This window comes from Bos indicus, chromosome 21, assembly GCF_029378745.1.
Source record: "Bos indicus isolate NIAB-ARS_2022 breed Sahiwal x Tharparkar chromosome 21, NIAB-ARS_B.indTharparkar_mat_pri_1.0, whole genome shotgun sequence".
In the NCBI taxonomy this organism is placed as follows: Eukaryota; Metazoa; Chordata; class Mammalia; order Artiodactyla; family Bovidae; genus Bos; species Bos indicus.
The window spans coordinates 30,258,597-30,278,231 of record NC_091780.1 but is presented as its reverse complement, the minus strand read 5'-3'; the positions used below and the strand labels follow the sequence as shown (position 1 = coordinate 30,278,231).

Below are 19,635 nucleotides of genomic sequence, written 5' to 3'. Positions count from 1 at the left end.
GCCAAAGCCTTTGTGTGGATCACAATCAACTGTGGAGAATTCTGAAAGAGATGGGAATACCAGACCACCTGACCTGCCTCTTGAGAAATCTGTATGCAGGTCAGGAAGCAACAGTTAGAACTGGACATGGAACAACAGACTGGTTCCAAATAGGAAAAGGAGTTCGTCAAGGCTGTATATTGTCACCCTGTTTATTTAACTTATATGCAGAGTACATCATGAGAAATGCTGGACTGGAAGAAGCACAAACTGGAATCAAGATTGCCGGGAGAAATATCAATAACCTCAGATACGCAGATGACACCACTCTTATGGCAGAAAGTGAAGAGAAACTCAAAAGCCTCTTCATGAAATTGAAAGTGGAGAGTGAAAAAGTTGGCTTAAAGCTCAACATTCAGAAAACGAAGATCATGGCATCCAGTCCCATCACTTCATGGGAAATAAATGGGGAAACAGTAGAAACAGTGTCAGACTTTATTTTTGGGGGCTTCAAAATCACTGCAGATTGTGACTGCAGCCATGAAATTAAAAGACGCTTACTCCTTGGAAGGAAAGTTATGACCAACCTAGATAGCATATTCAAAAGCAGAGACATTACTTTGCCAACAAAAGTCCGTCTAGTCAAGGCTACGGTTTTTCCTGTGGTCATGTATGGATGTGAGAGTTGGACTGTGAAGAAGGCTGAGTGCCGAAGAACTGATGCTTTTGAACTGTGGTGTTGGAGAAGACTCTTGAGAGTCCCTTGGAGATCCAACCAGTACATCCTGAAGGAGATCAGCTCTGGGATTTCTTTGGAGGGAATGATGCTGAAGCTGAAACTCCAGTACTTTGGCCACCTCATGCAAAGAGTTGACTCATTGGAAACGACTCTGATGCTGGGAGGGATTGGGGGCAGGAGGAGAAGGGGACAACAGAGGATGAGATGGCTGGATGGCATCACTGACTCGATGGACGTGAGTCTGAGTGAACTCCAGGAGTTGGTGATGGACAGGGAGGCCTGGCATGCTGCGATTCACGGGGTTGCAAAGCGTCGGACACGACTGAGCGACTGAACTGAACTGATAGACAAATTGGACAAATTCAAAAAAACAAAAATAAAATTACAAAAATTGACTTATTTTTAAAAATATTTATTTTTACTTATTTGGCTGCACAGGGTCTTGGTTGTGGCATGCAAACTCTTAGTTGCAGCATGTGGTATCTAGTTCCCTGACCAGGGATGGAACCAGGGCCCCCTGTATTGGGAACGTGGAGTCTTAGCCATTGAGCCACTAGGGAAGTCCTCAAAGTTGATGTTAAATAACAGAAAATTTGAGTAGTGCTATAACTGTTAAAAAATTAAATAGACAATATTATTATTACTTTTTTACTTAATTCTATTTATAGACCTCTAAATATAATAAAAGTAAGAACTTCGCACAAATATTTTAAGAGGACTTCAACCTTGTTCCCACTGCTATGTTCACTGAAGTCAATTCTCTTGTTTCTGTAGCTTCTGTATCTGTTTTCTGAGCAGCTAAGAGCACTTATCATGCCTGTTTCTGTCACAACCTCTCAGCATTTGTGACCACCGTTAGATGCTGAGGGAAATAGCCAGAAAGACCCACAAACTTTTCCACAGGCTTAGAGAGGTGGGCTCCACAAGCAATACAATGCCACATCTGGTCCAGGTTGAGAGCAATGAGTTTCTTTCCATAATTATTGGACATTGGATCATAGGAGCCCAGCTGCTCCATGAAATGGCCATCCTTGGGACACTTGTTGGGGGAAACCACAATGTGGTAAAAAGGCCATTTGGTACAGCCACCCAGGGCAAGGCGGATGGTTAAGTGGCCTCCATGGCAGGCCTTGTAGAGGACAGTAGTGAGCTGGACCATGGCACAGCCAGAGGGCGCTGGGGCTGTGGACCAGCTGAGACGCCTTGGAGCCTTCCAGTGCCTGCATGGTAGGTAATTGGCTCTAGTGCCTCAGGCAGCATAGAGAACCAACTGTTAAAAGTCAACACTGAAACAGCCTCACCCCTCCATGACCCCAACCCAGGCACCTCAGTGCCAGTACACTTATATTAAAAAATCCTATACCTATCATCAGACTTTATGGTATAATATTAAACTGTTTTCCCCTAATATTAGGACCAAGGTAAGCATATTCAGTCTGAACACTTGGATAGATCCCAGCCAGTGAAATAAGTGAAAAGGGTTGAAAAGGAAAAGCTTCTCTTTTTGCAGATGACATGAATGTCAGAACAGAAAATTCTAAGAACTCTATAACAAATAAATGTATTTAGCAAGACTGCAAGTTACAAGGCTAATATACAAAGAATCATTTGTATCTATATATATTAGCAGTAAACAGTCAGAAAGTGCAATTAAACTAAATCAATTTACAATGACTTTGGAAAAAATACTTATGAATAATTTAGTAAGAAATACCAAGACTTTCTACACTGAAACATAAAACTTTGTTGAGAGAAATTAGAGAAGACCTACCTAAACAAATGGAGCAATATACCATGTTTAAGGATTCAGAGAGTCACTATCATGGTCAATTCTCCCAAAATTGATCTGTAGATTCAATGAAATTCTATTTACAAATACCAGCAGCATTTTTATAGGAAACTGATTAAAAAAAAAGTCTAAAAATTAAATGAAAATTCAACTGCCCAAGATAGATAAAATTATCTTGATAAAGACTAAAGATGGAAGTCTTATAAAATTTCAAGAATTACCACAATGCTATAGTAATAAAAATGATATATATGTGAAGACAGTCTGATATATATGTGAAGACAGATATGCAGATCAGTGGGACCAAACAGAGGGTCTGGAAACAGACACACAAATGTGCCAAAGCAACTCAATGATGAAAAGAAATATTTCAACAGATGGTATGGGGAAGAGCTACATTTTCATATGGAAAAATAATGTACCTCAACCCTACCTAATACCACACATAAAAATTAATTCAAGATGGATCACAAAACTAAACATTAAAGCTAAAGCTATAAAAATTTTAGAATAAAATTTAGGATTATATCTCTGCAACCTAGGGGAAGGTAAGGATTTCTTAGGATACAAAGACTAATAATCACAAAAGAGAAAAAAAAATCAATATATTAGGCTTTATCAAAATTCAACATATCAACTCATCAAAAACACTATTTAGAAAAAAAGACAAATCATAAACTAGGAAAAATATCCATAAGACATATACCTGACAAATGACTTATTTGCAGAATCATTAAAAAACTATGACAACATTGAAAAGACAACCCACTTAAAAAAAAAAAAAGACAAAAGATTGGTAAAGGAACTTTAGAGGAATATACAGAACTGACAATAAGTACATGAAAATCTGCTCAATATCACTAGCTATCAGGAGTTAAAACCACAGAGAGATACCCTATCTGATACAAAGTAGAATGGCTCAAATTTAAAACTCTGACATCAAATGTTGGCGTGGATGTGGAGCACCTAGAATTCTCTCATAATCCTGGAGGGATTATAAAGATAATGAAACTAATTTGGTAAATATTTGGTACTTTTCTACAAAACTAAGCACACACCAACCTTATGATCTAGCAGCTCCACTTTTAGGTATTTATATAAGAGGATGAAAACACGTGTCCACACAAAGTTGTGTAAAGGAATGGTCAAAGCCACAATATTCACAATATCACAATCTGATGTCAATCAAGAAGAGAATGGATAACTAATTTTGGTAGTTTTTACGAGGTAATACTTATTGTGCTAAGTTGCTTCAGTCGTGTCTGAATCTTTGGGACTCTATGGACTGTAGCCCACCAGGCTCCTCTGTCCATGGGATTCTTCTACAGGCAAGAATACTGGAGTGGGTTGCTGTGCCCTCCTCCATGGGTAATACTTAATAGTCAATAATAAAAAGGGACAAACCTTGGCTACATGAAGCCATGTGGGTGAATCTCACAAAAGCTGCAAATAAGAGAAATCAAACAGTATAGTTCCTTTTACATGAAGTTTTAGACTTGGCAAAACAAATCTACACTAAAAAAAGTTTAGAAAAATGGTTGCCTCTAGAGGAGAAATACCAACAACCTTAGATACACAGATGATACCATTCTAATGGTAGAAAGTGAAGAGGAGCTAAAGATCATCTCAATGAAGATGAAAAAGGAGAGCAAAAAAGCTAGCTTGAAACTCAATATTAAAAAAAACTAAGATCATGGCTTCCCTTGTGGCTCAGCTGATAAAGAATCTTCCTGCAATGTGGGAGACCTAGGTTTGATCCCTGGGTTGGGAAGATCCCCTGGAGAAGGGAAAGGCTACCTACTCCAGTATTTTGGCCTGGAGAATTCCATGGACTGTATAGTCCATGGAGTCCTAAAAAATAGGACACAACTGAGTGACTTTCACTTTCACTTTCAAGATCATGCCATCCAGCCTGATCACTTCATGGCAAATAGAAGGGTAAAAAGTGGAAACAGTGACAGATTTTATTTTATTGGGTCCAAAATCACTATGGACAGTAACTGCAGCCATGAAATTAAAAGACACTTGCTCCTTGGAAGAAAAGCTATGACAAACCAGGACAGCATATTAAAAAGCAGAGACATTGCTTTGCTGAAGAAGGTCCATATAGTCAGAGTTATGGTTTTTCCAGTAGTCATGTATGGATGTGAGAGTTGTACCATAAAGAAGGCTGAGCACCAAAGAATTGATGCTTTCAAAATGTGGTACTGGAGAAGACTCCCTTAGACTGAAAGGAAACCAAAGCAGTCAATCCTAAAGGAAATCAGTCCTGAATATTCATTGGAAGGACTGATGCTGAAGCTGAAGCTCCAATACTCTGGCCACCTGATGTGAAGAGCCAACTCACTGAAAAAGACCCTGATGCTGGGAAAGACAGGGTAGGCAAAAGGAGAAGAAAGTGACAGAGATGGTTAGATAACATCACCAACTCAACTGGCATGAATTTGAGCAAACTCAGGAAGATAGTGGAGGACAGAGGAGCCTGGCATGCTGCAGTCCATGGGGTTGCCAAGAGTTGGAAACAACTTAGTGACTGAACAACAATAAGAGGGTACTGACTGGGGAAAGTCACAGTGATGAGAAACTTCAATATCTTGATAGAGGTTTAATTTACATGAGTACATGCATTGGTCAGAATTTACTGAACCGTGGAATTAAAATGTGAATTTCACTTATTTTGCCTAAAAATACTCCCACACAAATACCAAACTACAGTTAGTTGGTTTATTTTTTTCCTTTGTATTTAATGGTAATTCTGATACCACTTCCCATATATTCTAGATTTGAGCAAATAAGTAAATGTATTAAGGGAACTGAAAGGAAGGTATCCCACTACTGGTTAAAGGAGTTACAAATATGGAAAGGGTAGTGCTGATTGGTTGAAAGTATTAATATAAACTCTTGTTTTTCTGATAGATGGATAAATGAAGTGAAGTAAAAGTCGCTTAGTCGTGTTTGACTCTTTGCAACCCCATGGGCTGTATAGTTCATGGAATTCTCCAGGCCAGAATACTGGAGCGGGTAGCCTTTCCCTTCTCCAGAAGATCTTGCCAACCCAGGGATTTAACCCAGGTCTCCTGCATTGCAGGCAAATTCTTTACCACCTGAGCCACAAGAGAAGCCCATGATGGATAAGTAGTTCTACATATATATACACGTTTCTTAATTCTGCAAAGGCTTAGAAGCAATGAGCACATCCAGCACCTATGTCTTCATTTAGGAATGCTGCTGCTGCTGCTGCTAAGTTGCTTCAGTCGTGTCCGACTCTTCGCGACCCCATGGCAGCCCACCAGGTTCCCCCGTCCATGGGATTTTCTAGGCAAGAGTACTGGAGTGGGGTGCCATCGCCTTCTCTGCCTTTAGGAATAACATTCTCTAATAAATGGAAATAGGACTTCCAAAAAAGGCTGATTTCTGAGCTGCTGCTGCTACTGCTGCTAAGTCGTTTCAGTCATGTCTGACTCTGTGCAACCCCAGAGACGGCAGCCCACCAGGCTCGCCCGTCCCTGGGATTCTCCAGGCAAGAACACTGGAGTGGGTTGCCATTTCCTTTTCCAATGCATGAAAGTGAAAAGTGAAAGTGAAGTCGCTCAGTCGTGTCTGACTCCTAGCGACCCCATGGACTGCAGCCTACCAGGCTCCTCTGTCCGTGGAATTTGCCAGGCAAGAGTACTGGAGTGGGTTGCCATTGCCTTCTCCAATTTCTGAGCTGAAGCATCATCAAATGATCTTGGAATACCTTGTCATAGAGGAAAGAAAAGAAGTGTTAAAATAACAATGGGCACAAATTCAAAGGACTCGAGCTCGGTTGAAGGAATCCTCTATCAGTTAAATCTGGAGCAATCTGAGCATTAAAAGGAATAATGGAAGCAATAGAATAAAACTCTCTAGCTAAAATAAGGTCTACAAGTTCATAGAAACAGATGAACAAATAAGTTCTTCCACACAGAAGATGTCAACATAAGACAAGTGACAGAGTGAGAAATTCATCAAAGGGCGCTAAAAGTAGGAGACAAAACTTGGATGAGAAAAATGCTACTCATTTATAAAGGGGAAACATTACTTTTACAGGGGAGAAACCTAGCTACATAACCAAGTGACCAGTTAAGATAACCAGTAAAGAAAGAAATCAACATTACATGTCTTTTGATAGAAAGGATTAGGAAGGAGGTAGGACTATTTCTGAGGTATTACTGAAAATGCATAATCTGACTAATAATCAAAAAACCTCAGCAAACCCAAATTGGGGAACATTCTACAAATTAACCGGTCCGTACTCTTGAAAACATCAAGATCAAGATAGATAAAGGTTTAGGAAATGTTCCAGATTTTAAAAACATACAATTAAGTGTAACCTAAGATTCTGAATTAAACCTTTGACCAGAAAAATAAACAGTTATAAAGGAAATTACTGGGAGAATTTATAAAATTGAGTCTAGACTATGGATTAGATAACAGAATTATACCAATGTTAAAATTTCTGAATTTAGTTAATTGTACTGTGGTTATGTAAGATAATGGCTTCTTTCAGGAAATATACACTTAAGTTTTTCATGATAAATGGGCTTGATATCTCTATGTCTCAAATAGTTCAGAAAAACTGCTAACAGATAAATATACATAAAATATATGCTCATATACCTACAGATACTTTTATATATGGGCTTCTCTGGTGGCTCAGACTCTAAAGAATTGCCCGCAATGCAGAAGACCTGGGTTCGATCCCTGGATCAGGAAGATTCCCTGGAAAAGGTAATGGCTACATACTCCAGTATTCTTGCCTGGAGAATCCCACAGACAGAGGAGCCTGGTAGGCTACAGTCCATGTTGCAAAGTTGGACACAATTGAGTGACTAAGCACGGCATATATGTGTGTATGTGTGTGTGTGTGTGTGTGTGTGTGTGTGTGTGTATGTGTGTTAGTTGCTCAGTCGTGTCTGACTCTTTGCAACCCCATAGACCATAGCCCACCAGGCCCCTCTTCCCATGGGATTCTCCAGGCAAGAACACTGGAGTGGGTTGCCATATACACATACATATATATATGTGTATATATGTATGTGTGTGTGTGTGTGTGTATATATATATATATAAAACATTATATTATATAGATAAAGGAAGGGAATGAGGAAGGGTAAGTGGAGGGTACAAATAAGGTAAACATATGGTTGTAATCGGCTTATATGGGTAAAATACATATGAGAGTTCTTATACTATTCTTGCAACTTTTCTGTATGTGCAGAATTATATCAAAATAAAATTTATGAAAAAGTTAATTGCACTCATGAAACTATAAATTAGGACAACAGCATAGAAAACCATTCAGCAGCTATCTATCAAAGCAAAACATACAAAATACCCTGTAAACCGGCAATTCCATTCCTGGGTATTTACTCAATGGAATATTCAGATGTGGTCACTTAAAAAATGGGCACAAGAACATCCATAACATTATAATACCATGGGATTCGTTTGCACTGATATATCACAATTTGTTTATACATTCTACCCTCAATGGGCATTCAGACTGCTTTCAGAGTGGGGTTGTTACAAACACTATGAAAAGGTGCTGAATTTCATGTTATCAAGGAAAAGAGATACTCAAACATCCATCACATGAGCATAAATTTTAAAGTCTGTTAGACCAAGTTTTGGTGAGGATATGAAGCAAACAGATTTTTCTTTGGAAAACAGCTTGGTATTACTCAACTTAAATTAGGTAATTATTCAAACTGCCTAGATTAAAATTTAAGACATGTATATCCTATGAGCCAGCAATGACATGTTTCCTTCTGAAGACATGAACACATCAATTATTTTCCAGTACACTCTACTTTTATTAATCCTAAACAAAGTACTGAGCTCATGTATAAGCTGGAATATCCTATACAAGATAAGTTCCACAGAAATTGGTTGGGTTTCCCTGGTGGCTCAGCTGGTAAAGAATCTGCCTGCAATGCGAGAGACTTAGGTGTGATCCTTGGGTCAGGAAGATCCCCTATAGAAGGAAATGGCAACCCACTCCAGTATTCCTGCCTGGGAAATCCCATGGACAGAGGAGCCCGGCAACCCACAACTGAGATTTTGATGAAACCCGCAGGCCGAGTAATTATTCAGCATCCCTCGTGCACATGAGCAGAAGAGTGCCAAAAGCCGTGTGCTGGACACACGGTGGCCATCGTCGTTGCTTCCTGTTGTAAGAATGATGGCGAGAACCCATTCATGCCCTCAAAGCAGACTTCTCCAGCTCACCTCAAGGAGCAGCTGTAATGCCAGAACCGGGGGAGACTGAGCAGGTGGAAAAGATAGAGGCGTGCGTCTTATGGGGGCTCTTCACACTCCATGCCTGTCAATACCAACCCAACCTTCCTGTGGCACCATATTTACCCCTACATCCCATCTCCTGCTCCTATCTGGGACAGAAGCAGACGCATTAAGGCTTCATCTCCAGGTCGAATCTCCAGGTGCTGAATCTCTGTGACTCAAACTGGAGCAAATACGGCCAGGGTTCTAACTCTTCTACCCTAAAACCTGGGCAAGATGAGGATGGAAATGACACTTTCCTTATAGGGTGCCATTTCTCCTTTACTGAAGAGATAAAATAGGGTTATCAAGGGTGCCTGGCACAGACAGAGGATGTGACAGAGGTTAGATCTTACTGCATCCCTCTTAGTGCTGCTGCCCTTGCTGCCACTGGAACACGATGGTGCAAGGGATTGCAACATTATTTCAGATAACCCCAGGGATGCAGACAGATGAGACCGAGACAGACTAAACAACAATGTAAGATGGAGTTTGGGAAACCAGCCCCCTGGACAATTCTGGTCTGTTCCAACATTTTTCCGGGTAGTATACCATCTACCCTGGCTCTGAGGCATAAATATAAACTCACTACAAAATGTAAGTTCACTTTCTAAATGTACTTACAGGTCACTGTCATCTGGGCAAAATAATATTTTACACGATAAATTAGAATTTAATGAGGAAGACCTTTAAGATAACTGCAGAATGTTTTGAGCTTTGGAAAGACATAGCTCATGAAAATAAATGATGATGCAGAGCAGCTTCCACAAATGCAGCTGACCCACTGATGATCCTTCAGACAGTAAGGCAAGCACCCAAAACAACGTCCAGATGCTCCCCTGAAACAACTGTGAATATACACACTCTGCCAAATGGTCTGAAGTGCATCTGAAGGACTTTAATGGAACACACAAAAAGCAATGTCTTAGATGTTTATTTTACACAAATCCCCAAATGCTGGTTTTTTTGTTTAATTTTAAAGTTGGTAAATTATCAACCTAAAAGGTCATGCTGTCAAGTTCAAAAACTGCTTTGAGATAGCAACTTCCTCTTAAGTCTATCTAGAAACGTGGGAATGGGAGAGTACAATTTGAATGAAGAAAAACAGCAACCTGTTTTTCATACCAAAAACCCCACAAAAACAAGAAACAACAGCTCTTCTCCTGCTCAAGTATGCCATCATTTCCCTCTGGGCACATGGTCAAGGATAATGCTGCCATGTAGGTCAGGAGACTCAGCTGGTCTGACTCTGCACTGATTTTGTAGGAGCCTGAGTCTTTTACCAATCTATGAGTCTTTTATCTATCTACCAACATATGAAATTAGTCTGTATGATCAGACAAACTCTACAGAACCTATCCTTCCTCAACACTCTCTCTTATAACTGTATGTTACAAGCATCCTGCATCCATACCAGAACTGTGTTCCCCTCTTTAGTTCTGTTAACACTGCACAAAGCAGAGTGCATATGTGTGGCTATTTATAATGACTAGGGATTTCATCAGAACATCCCCAGACTAATATGCTTTAAAAATATATAGCAATCGACAATTCACCCAGAATTGGGGGGAGTTTTCTCACTTCAACTTAAGCCTTGTCTCTCTAGCTTCAGACCTGGCACTAACTGCCTCTTCGACATCTCCACCTGGTTGAAGCACAGATACTGCAATCTCTGCATAAAATGATAAAAATCTCCTCCCCAAACTGCACCCCATCCAGTGTTTCCTATCTTAATAAAAATGGCACAGCACTCTCCACAAGGCTTCTGGATGAACGATGAAAATGTCATGTGAGTTTTTTAAAGTCCCGATTTAGCAATCCCTGGTAGCTCAGACGGTAAAGTGTCTGCCTACAATGCTGGACACCCGGGTTCGATCCCTGGGTCAGGAAGATCCCCTGGAGAAGGAAATGGCTAACCCACTCCAGTATTCTTGCCTGGAAAATCCCATGGACTGAGGAGCCTGGTAGGCTACAGTCCATGGGGTCACAAAGAGTTGGACATGACTGAGCGACTTCACTTTCACTGATTTTAATGTGATTAATCTGGGATGCCATCTTGGCATTGAGATTTTTTTCAAAGCTTCCCCCTCCCCAGGGCTGAGAATCACTGCTCCAGATATGTTTCAAATCCCCAAGACTCTAATGGGTGTATTTCTCCTCCACTGTGTTCTCAATTATAGATGCTCTCAACTGCTGCTGTTGCTAAGTCGCTTCATTTGTGTCCGACTCTGTTCGACCCCATAGATGGCAGCCCACCAGGCTCCACTATCCTTGAGATTCTCCAGGCAAGAACACTGGAGTGGGTTGCCATTTCCTTCTCCAATGCATGAAAGTGAAAAGTGAAAGTGCAGTCGCTCAGTCATGTCCAACTTTTAGCGACCCCATGGACTGCAGCCTACCAGGCTCTTCCATCCATGGGATTTTCCAGGCAAGAGTACTGGAGTGGGTTGCCATTGCCTTCTTGAAAGGCAATGCAGCTCTCAACTGCTACAACCTGCCAAATAGGGTTGCCATGGGCTGTATGACTGTGATGCCACTGGGGGCTGTTCAATGTGGCAGCTCTGCCTTCCAGTCCCAAGTTCTCCCAGCACTCCAGGCTCTGCTGTAGTCATTCTGCATGTTTGAATGACCTGTGCTCTTTTCAAAGCCATAGATGCTCAGAAATTCTGGATCAATGGGGTTGGAACCCACAGACAACATTTTTTTTTAAAAGTTCCCCAGAAGACTATGAAGTGCAGCCACAATTAAGTACAACTTGTTCAGTAGCTTAGTGTCCCAAAGAAAATTTCTCATTTCTATGTGGTATCCATTGTGCATCCGTCAGTCTGCCATTTCTCTGGACCTCCAATCTGCTGGTCCTGTCACTTTTCATACTTCATCTTCCTCCTCAAGTCCTCACTTTTCTAAGTGACCAGCCTAAACACTGCGGTTCAATACATGGCCATGAGTTTACAAACAGTATTAGCATCTTGCTCGTCCTCCCCTCCCTTCCCTTCTACTTACTCTGCACTGTACCAAAGCATCTGAACATTGTTGGAAAAAATTTTAAAACACTGATGACTGAAATTTCTTCAAATTTATACCATATACCTCAGATAGGAACTCAAAATTGTCAACTGTCATATTTCCTTAGAAATTTCACTTTGCCATTCTGCAAGATGACTATTTCATGCTTTTCTATTCCTTTCAGGTATCCAAACAGCCTCTCCAGTCTTATCTTGTGCCTTTGCTGCCTATTTAGTGGTCTGTGGATAATTTTGTCATCTTTCCATCACCAACCCTTTAGCTTCTGTACCCTCACCGATTAGCAATGTCTTTCCCATTAACTTCCTTTGTAGGATACCCCCCTTCATCTACTAAAGATTATTAAGGGACATGATCCCTCTAATTTCTACTGTGTCATCAATTTCTCCTCCTCGACTTGATTATACTTTCAAATTGCTCATCCTAAAAACAGGATATATATATATATATATATATATATATATATATATATATATTCCTCCAGTTGCCACTCCTTCTGCTTTCCCTGGCAGCAACAGACTTTGAAGATTTATCTATGCTCTGTCACTAAATGTTGACTTCTTTTCCCTTTATTTTGCAAAGATACTGGGGATAGAATTTTAGATTTATAGGTATTTGCACTGAGCATACTGAAGTTATTAATATACTGTCTTCCAGCTTCCAATACTGCTGTTAGAAGACATTCCACGTTCATGGATCAGAAGACTTAATATCATCAAGATGGCAACACTCCTAAAATTGATGTACAGATTAAGTATATCCCTATCAAAATCCCAGCTGGCTCTTTGCAAAAGTTGTTATGCTGACTTTACGATTATCAAGGGACCAAGACTAGCCAGAACTATCTTAAAATGAGAGGTCTTAAAACTTGCTAAAGATTTAAAATAATTAAGACAGTGTAGTATTTGCATAAATCCTTACATTTATGGTCAACTGAATTTTGACAATTGTGTTAAGACAATTTTGTGGGAGGAAAGTTATTTTCAATCAATGATGCTTGGACAACTGGATGGTAACATTCAAAAGATTTAAGTTGGATTCCTACCTCACAATGTACACAAAAATTAACTCAAAATGGATCCTAGATTTCATAAAAGTTAATACTACAAAACTCAAACACAGAAGTAAATATTTGTGATCTTGGGCTAGGCAATAGATTTTGGGGCACAGTACCAAAAGCCTAAGGAATCAATGAAAAAATAGATAAATTGGATTTCATCAAAATCAAAAATAGTTTTGATTCAAAGGACATAGAATGTGAAAAGACAACCCACAGAACTGGAAAAAATATTTGCAAATCCTGTATCTGATCAGGGAACGTACATCCAGAATATATAAACAAGCCTCGCAACTCAATAATAAGAGAACTAACCGATCAAAAAATAGCGAAGGATTTGAATGGACATTGCCTGAAAGACGTGTAATGTGACAGACTCAATGGACATGAGTTTGAGTAAACTCTGGGAGTTGGTGATGGACAGGGAGGCCTAGTGTGCTGTAATCCATGGGGTCGCAAAGAGTCGGACAAGATTGAGCAACTAAACTGAACTGAACTGAAAGACGTGCCATGTAGTGGTGCATAGCTGGAAAGATCCAAATAGCATTTTAAAGGCTCTGAAAGCCCAGACTTGACATTAGATCACATCCCAAGGAAGCAAGGCCAGTGTCAGACTTTATTTTGGGGCCTCCAAAATCACTGCAGATGGTGACTACAGCCATGAAATTAAAAGATGCTTACTCCTTGGAAGAAAAGTTATGACGAACACAGACAGCATATTAAAAAGCAGAGACGTGACTTTGCCAATAAAGGTCCAAAGCTATGGTTTTTCCAGTGGTCATGTATGGATGTGAGAGTTGGACTATAAAGAAAGCTGAGCACTGAAGAATTGATGCTTTTGAACTGTGGTGTTAGAGAAGACTCTTGAGAGTCCCTTGGACTGTAAGGGGATCCAACCAGTCCATCCTAAAGGAAATCAGTCCTGAATAGTCATTGGAAGGACTGATGCTGAAGCTGAAACTCCAATACCCTGACCACCTGATGCGAAGAACTGATTCATTTGAAAAGACCCTGATGCTGGGAAAGATTGAAGGTGGAAGGAGAAGGGGACGACAGAGGATGAGATGGTTGGATGGCATCACCAGCTCAATGGACATGAGTTTGAGTAAACTCGGGAGTTGGTGATGGATAGGGAGTCCTGGTGTGCTGCAGTCTATGGGGTCGCAAAGAGTTGGACACGACTGTGCGACTAAACTGAAGTGAACTGAAAGATGTGTCATATAGCGGTGCGTAGCTGGAAAGATCCAAATAGCATTTTAAAGGCTCTGAAACCCCAGACTTGACATTAGATCACATCCCAAGGAAGTAAGGCCAGTACCTGAAGGCTGAACTTAACCAGATCAGTTGTCTGCTAAAATAAACAAAAAACAAACAAACAAACAAAAAAACTGACGTCCTCCTTAGAATTAAACAAGACCCAGATTTTCATATCATAATATTCCAAATGCCCAGACTACAATCAAAATTACATGGTTTATGAACAACCAGGAACATCTGAAATTGGAAGCGAAAAGAGAATCAGCACATGTCAACTCTGAGATGACAAAAATGTTGGAATGACCAAACAGAGATGTTATTATAACCATACTCCTAGAAGTAAGGCCAAACAATTGAAAATGTAAAAAGTATCAACAATGAAATAAAAGGTATACAGAAGAATCAGATGAAAATTTTAGAAATGAAAATATAATAACTGAGACAAAAATGTTAACTAAACAGGCTCAACAGCAGAATGGAGATGACAAAGGAAAGAGTCACTGACTTGCAAGAGAAATCAATAGAAATGATTTAATTTGAACATCAGAGGGAAAGTATTGAAAAAATATAAGAGACTCGGGGACCTGTGAAAAATGTCAAAAAATTATTGACATTTATCCCATCAGAGTTCCAAGAGAAGAGTCTAGTGCGGAAAAAAAGTGGAAGCAATAATAGCTGAAATCTCACCAAATTTTTGTGAAACACAAACTCACAGATTCAAGAAACTCAAAAGCAAATCCAAATTAAAAAAAAAAAAATCCAATTCCAGACATATTACAATTAAACAGCTGAAAACCAAATACAAGCAAAAATCTTGAAAGCAGCTGGGGAAAATCACTGCATTTATGAATAAAAGAACAATGATTTGAGTAACTGTAGATTCCTCATCAGAAATCAGAGAGCCACAATATTTTTAAAGGATGTCAAAAAAGAACTGTTAACTCAGAATGCTACATCCAGCATAAATAATCTTTGAGAATGAAAATGAAATACAGATATTCTCAGATGAGGGGAAACAAAGTGAATTAGTCACTAGAACTGCTCTAAAAAAACGTTAAAGGAAGTTCCTCAGACAGGAGGCGAATGATCTGAAAAGGAAACTCAGAGCTTCAAGAATGAGAAGCAATGGAAATGACAAAGGTGTGGGCAAAATATAACTGATTATTCATTTGGGGGGTCATTTCTATAAAATATATATAATGATTAAAAGCAAAAATAATAACACTGATGGAGTTCTCAGTGTATGTGCATGTAATACATAATAAACTTACCAACAAAGGGGGAAAGTCAAGGGAACTATGTAGTTGTAAGGTTTCTACATTTCACATGAAGTGGTAAAATTCTACAGAGACTATGGAAAGGTAAGTATGACTATTATAATTTCTAGAGAAATTAACAAAGAGAATAAAAAATAAATTAAAATGGAATACTAAAACATATTAAAATATTCCAAAGAAAGACAGAAATGAGAAACAGACAAAAAGGAGAGAATAAAGGAAAAACAAATAATAACTTTGCTAACCTAAACCCAAACATATCAATAACTCCATTAATGCCAAACAGTTTAAATATATCAACTAAAAGACTATGACTACTAGAATGGGTTAAAAAATAAGATTCAGTAATATGATCTCTCCATGAGACCCACTTTAAATACGATGACATAGGCAGGTAAAAAGTAAATGATGGCAAAAATACTCCATAAAAACATTAACTGAAAGAAAGTGGAGTGGTTATATTAACATCAGATACAGTCAACTTCAGAGCAAAGGGAACTACCATGGATTAAGAGATGTTAGCTAATGATAGATATTATGTAATGAACACCAAACAACCAACCAAGGGAAACAATCCCAAAAGTGCAGGCACCAAACAAAACAGCTTCAAAATCCATAAAGCAAAAACCAGTAGGAATGTAGCTTGGCAATTAAACATAAACTTACACATAGTCCAGCGGTCCCACTCCTAGGTATTTATTCCAGAGAGATGCAAACTTAGTTCCCCCTAATCCTTGTAAATGGATGGTTATGGCAACTTTACCCAAGAGAGACAAATGTGGGGACTTCTTGGATGTCCTCCAAAGGGTGAATAAATAAACTGTGGTATACCCATATGATGGTATAATATCCAACAATAAAAAGGAATTAACTGTTAATTCACACAATTGCTGTAAATCTCAACTGTGCTATGCTAAGTGAAAGAAGCCAGCCTGCAAATACTACATATTGTATGACTCCAATTCTATGACATTCTGTAAAAAGCACAACTATAGGGGAAGAGAACAAAGCAATGGTGTCAGGGTTAGGAGCGCAGAAGATTGACTGCAGACTGGCAGCCTGAGGGAGTCTCATGGGGTGATAAAACTCTCCTGCATACTAATTATGGTTGGTAGTGGTCCAACAATCTACAGGTGTGTTAAACCCATCACTGTACAAAAAAAATCACTATACAATATGCTAATTTTAAAAACAGGAGTAAAAGGTTTTAAAGGCTGTGTAGAAAAAGTAAAGTTTTAAAATGAATAAACTAAGCTTCCACCTCAGGAAGCTAGAAAAGGAGAGCAAACTAAATACAAAACAAGCAGAAGGAAAGACATGATGAAGATCAGAATATAAATCAATGAAAACAGAAAAACAAAAAGAAATAACAAAAGTTGGTTCTTTGAAAACATTAACAAAAATGACAAGCCATTAGCCAGACTGACCAAGACATCAAAAGAGAGGACATGAATTACCAAAATCATGAATGAAAGAGGGCATGTCAGTACCAATCCATAGACATCAGAAGTATTACAAATGCTGGAGAAAATGTGCAGTTACATGTACAAGAATGAAATTAGAACATTCTCTAACACCACATACAAAAATAAACTCAAAATGAATTAAAGACCAACATATAAGACTAGCTACTATAAAACTATTAGTGGAAAATGTAAGCAGAACACTCTGATATAAATTGCAGCAAAATTCATTTGAGGACTTCCCTGGTGGTCTAGTGGTTAAGAATCTACCTGCCAATTCAGGGGACACAGGTTCAATCCCTGATCTGGGAAGATTCCATGTGCCATGTGGCAACTGAGCTCACATGCCACAGCTACTGAAGCCCATTTACCCTAGAGCCTGTGCTCTGCAATGAGAAGCCACTGTAACGAGAAGCCCAAGCACCTCAACTAGAGAGTAACCCCTGCTTGCTACAGCTAGAGAAAGCCCACACACAGCAACAAAGACCCAATGGAGCCAAAACAAACAAACAAAAATTATATATATATATATATATATATATATGTATATAATAAAATATTTTAAAAATTTATTTGGATCCATCTCCTAGAATAATGGAAATGAAAACAGAAACATACAAAAGGGACCTAATTAAAATTTTGCACAGCAAAGGAAAACATAAATGATGCTACTGACAAGAGATCAATTTTCAAAATAAACAAACAGCTCATACAGCTTAATGTAAAAAAAACCCAACCCAACCAAAAAATGGGCAGAAAACCTAGAGACATTTCTCCAAAGAAGACATACAGATAGCCAATAGCCAGGTAAAAAGATGTTCAAATTTGCTAATTATTAAAGAAATGCAAATCAAAACTAATGAGGTATTACCTCACATCAGTCAGAATGGCCATCATTAAAAAGTTTACAAATAATAAATGCTGACGAGAGTATAGAGAAAAAGAAACTGTCCTACACTCTTGGTGGGAATGTAAATTGGTGCAGCAACTGTGAAGAACAGTATGGAGGCTCCCTCAAAATCTAACCGTAAATAGATAGCCTACTGGAATTGGCTGTATGTCTCAGGAAGCTCAAACAGGAGCTCTGTACCAACCTAGAGGGGTGGGTGGTGAGGGAGACAGGAGGGAGGTTAAAAAGGGAGGGGATATATGTATACCTATGGCTGATTCATGTCTAGGTTTGACAGAAAACAACAAAATTCTGTAAAGCCATTATCCTTCAATTAAAAAATAAACAAATTAAAATAAATAAATAAATAAATTTTAAAAAATATAAATATAGGGCTACCATATGATCCAGCAACTCTACTACTAGGCATATATACAGATATCCAGAGAAAATTATAATTCAAAAAGATACATGCAATTCACTGTTCATAGTGAAAGGTTGTTGCTGAGCCATGAAAGATGCTGGGATTCTTGGGCTCTGGAGGAGAAGAATTCAATCCAGGGCCAGTGATGAGGCTTGACTGCTCAGAATTTTTGTGTAATAATGTTTTATTAAAGTATAGAAGAGACAGAGAAAGCTTCTGACATAGACATCAGTAGGGGGCAGAAAGAGTGCCCCCCTGCTAGTCTTTAGCCAGATGCTTTAGCTACTAGCAGTCTGATAATTAGAGAAAGGAAATATTTCAAAACTCAGAGACTGGCACCAGGCCCCTCACCTACAACATACATTTTGAGAAAACACTGGCACAAGGTGAGTTGTCCTTGGCCATAAAATGATTGACATGAATCTTGAAGAAAGGCAGGTTTCCAAGCAAATACAGTCTCATTAACATAGCTTAAAAGAACATTTGCCTGAGTAAAACCTACCGGTTTGTCAAATCGGTTCTGAGTCTTAGGTGAAACCTACTTGAAGACAGAGTCTAGGGTAAATACATAGTTCATTAACATAGCTTAAGACATTTCCATAAGAAAAATGCATTGGTTAGTTCAAGGTTTGAGAAAAGTTAAGTTCAGGTGGAACCAGGTGTTGTCATGGCAACACAGAATTTTAAAAGAAACGTCTTCTTAAAATTGTATAGGGAAGGGGAAAAAATATGACATTAGCAGTTTGTTTCCTCCTGCCGCTTAAGAGAGAGAGAAAAAAATGTCTGACACTTGCAGCCTATTTCCTCCTTTTGGAGACCCCTGGCCTTCCTGCCTGTTACTCTCTCAATAGCAACACCATTACAATAGCCAAAATATGGAAGAAATCTAAGTGTCCACTGACAGATGCATGGATAAAGACAATGTGGCACGCGCGCGCACACACACACACACACACACACACACAATGGAATATGACCCAGCCATCAAAAAGAATGAAATAATGCTATTTGCAGCAACACGGATGGACCTAGAGATTATACTAAGTGAAGTGAGGAAAAGATGCCCGATGACATCACTTATATGTGGGATTTAAAATATGACACAAATGAACTTATGTCAAAGCAGAAACAGACCCACAGACATGGAAACCAAACTTACGGTTACCAACAGGGTAGGCAGGGGCAGAGAGAAATAAATTAGGAGTTTGGGATTAACATATATATACTACTATATATACAATAGGTAAACAAATAGGACCTACTGTTTACCACAGGGAACTATACTCAATGTCTTATAATAACCACTAAGGAAAAAGAATGTGAAAAAGAATAATGTATAACTGACTCTCTTTGCCATACACCTAAAACTAACAAAACACTACTGTGGTGGTGGTGTAGTTGCTTGGTTCTGTCCGACTCTTTGTGACCCCATGG

General features: G+C 39.0%; 1 protein-coding gene and 1 pseudogene across 2 annotated transcripts in view; both read right to left on the bottom strand.

The window, feature by feature from the left end:
• OTUD7A (OTU deubiquitinase 7A) overlaps positions 1-19,635 on the bottom strand; it is a 388,133-nt gene that overhangs the window by 250,694 nt on the left and 117,804 nt on the right. The window lies entirely within an intron of this gene.
• On the bottom strand, positions 1,164-1,939 carry LOC109575185 (small ribosomal subunit protein bS16m pseudogene; annotated as a pseudogene).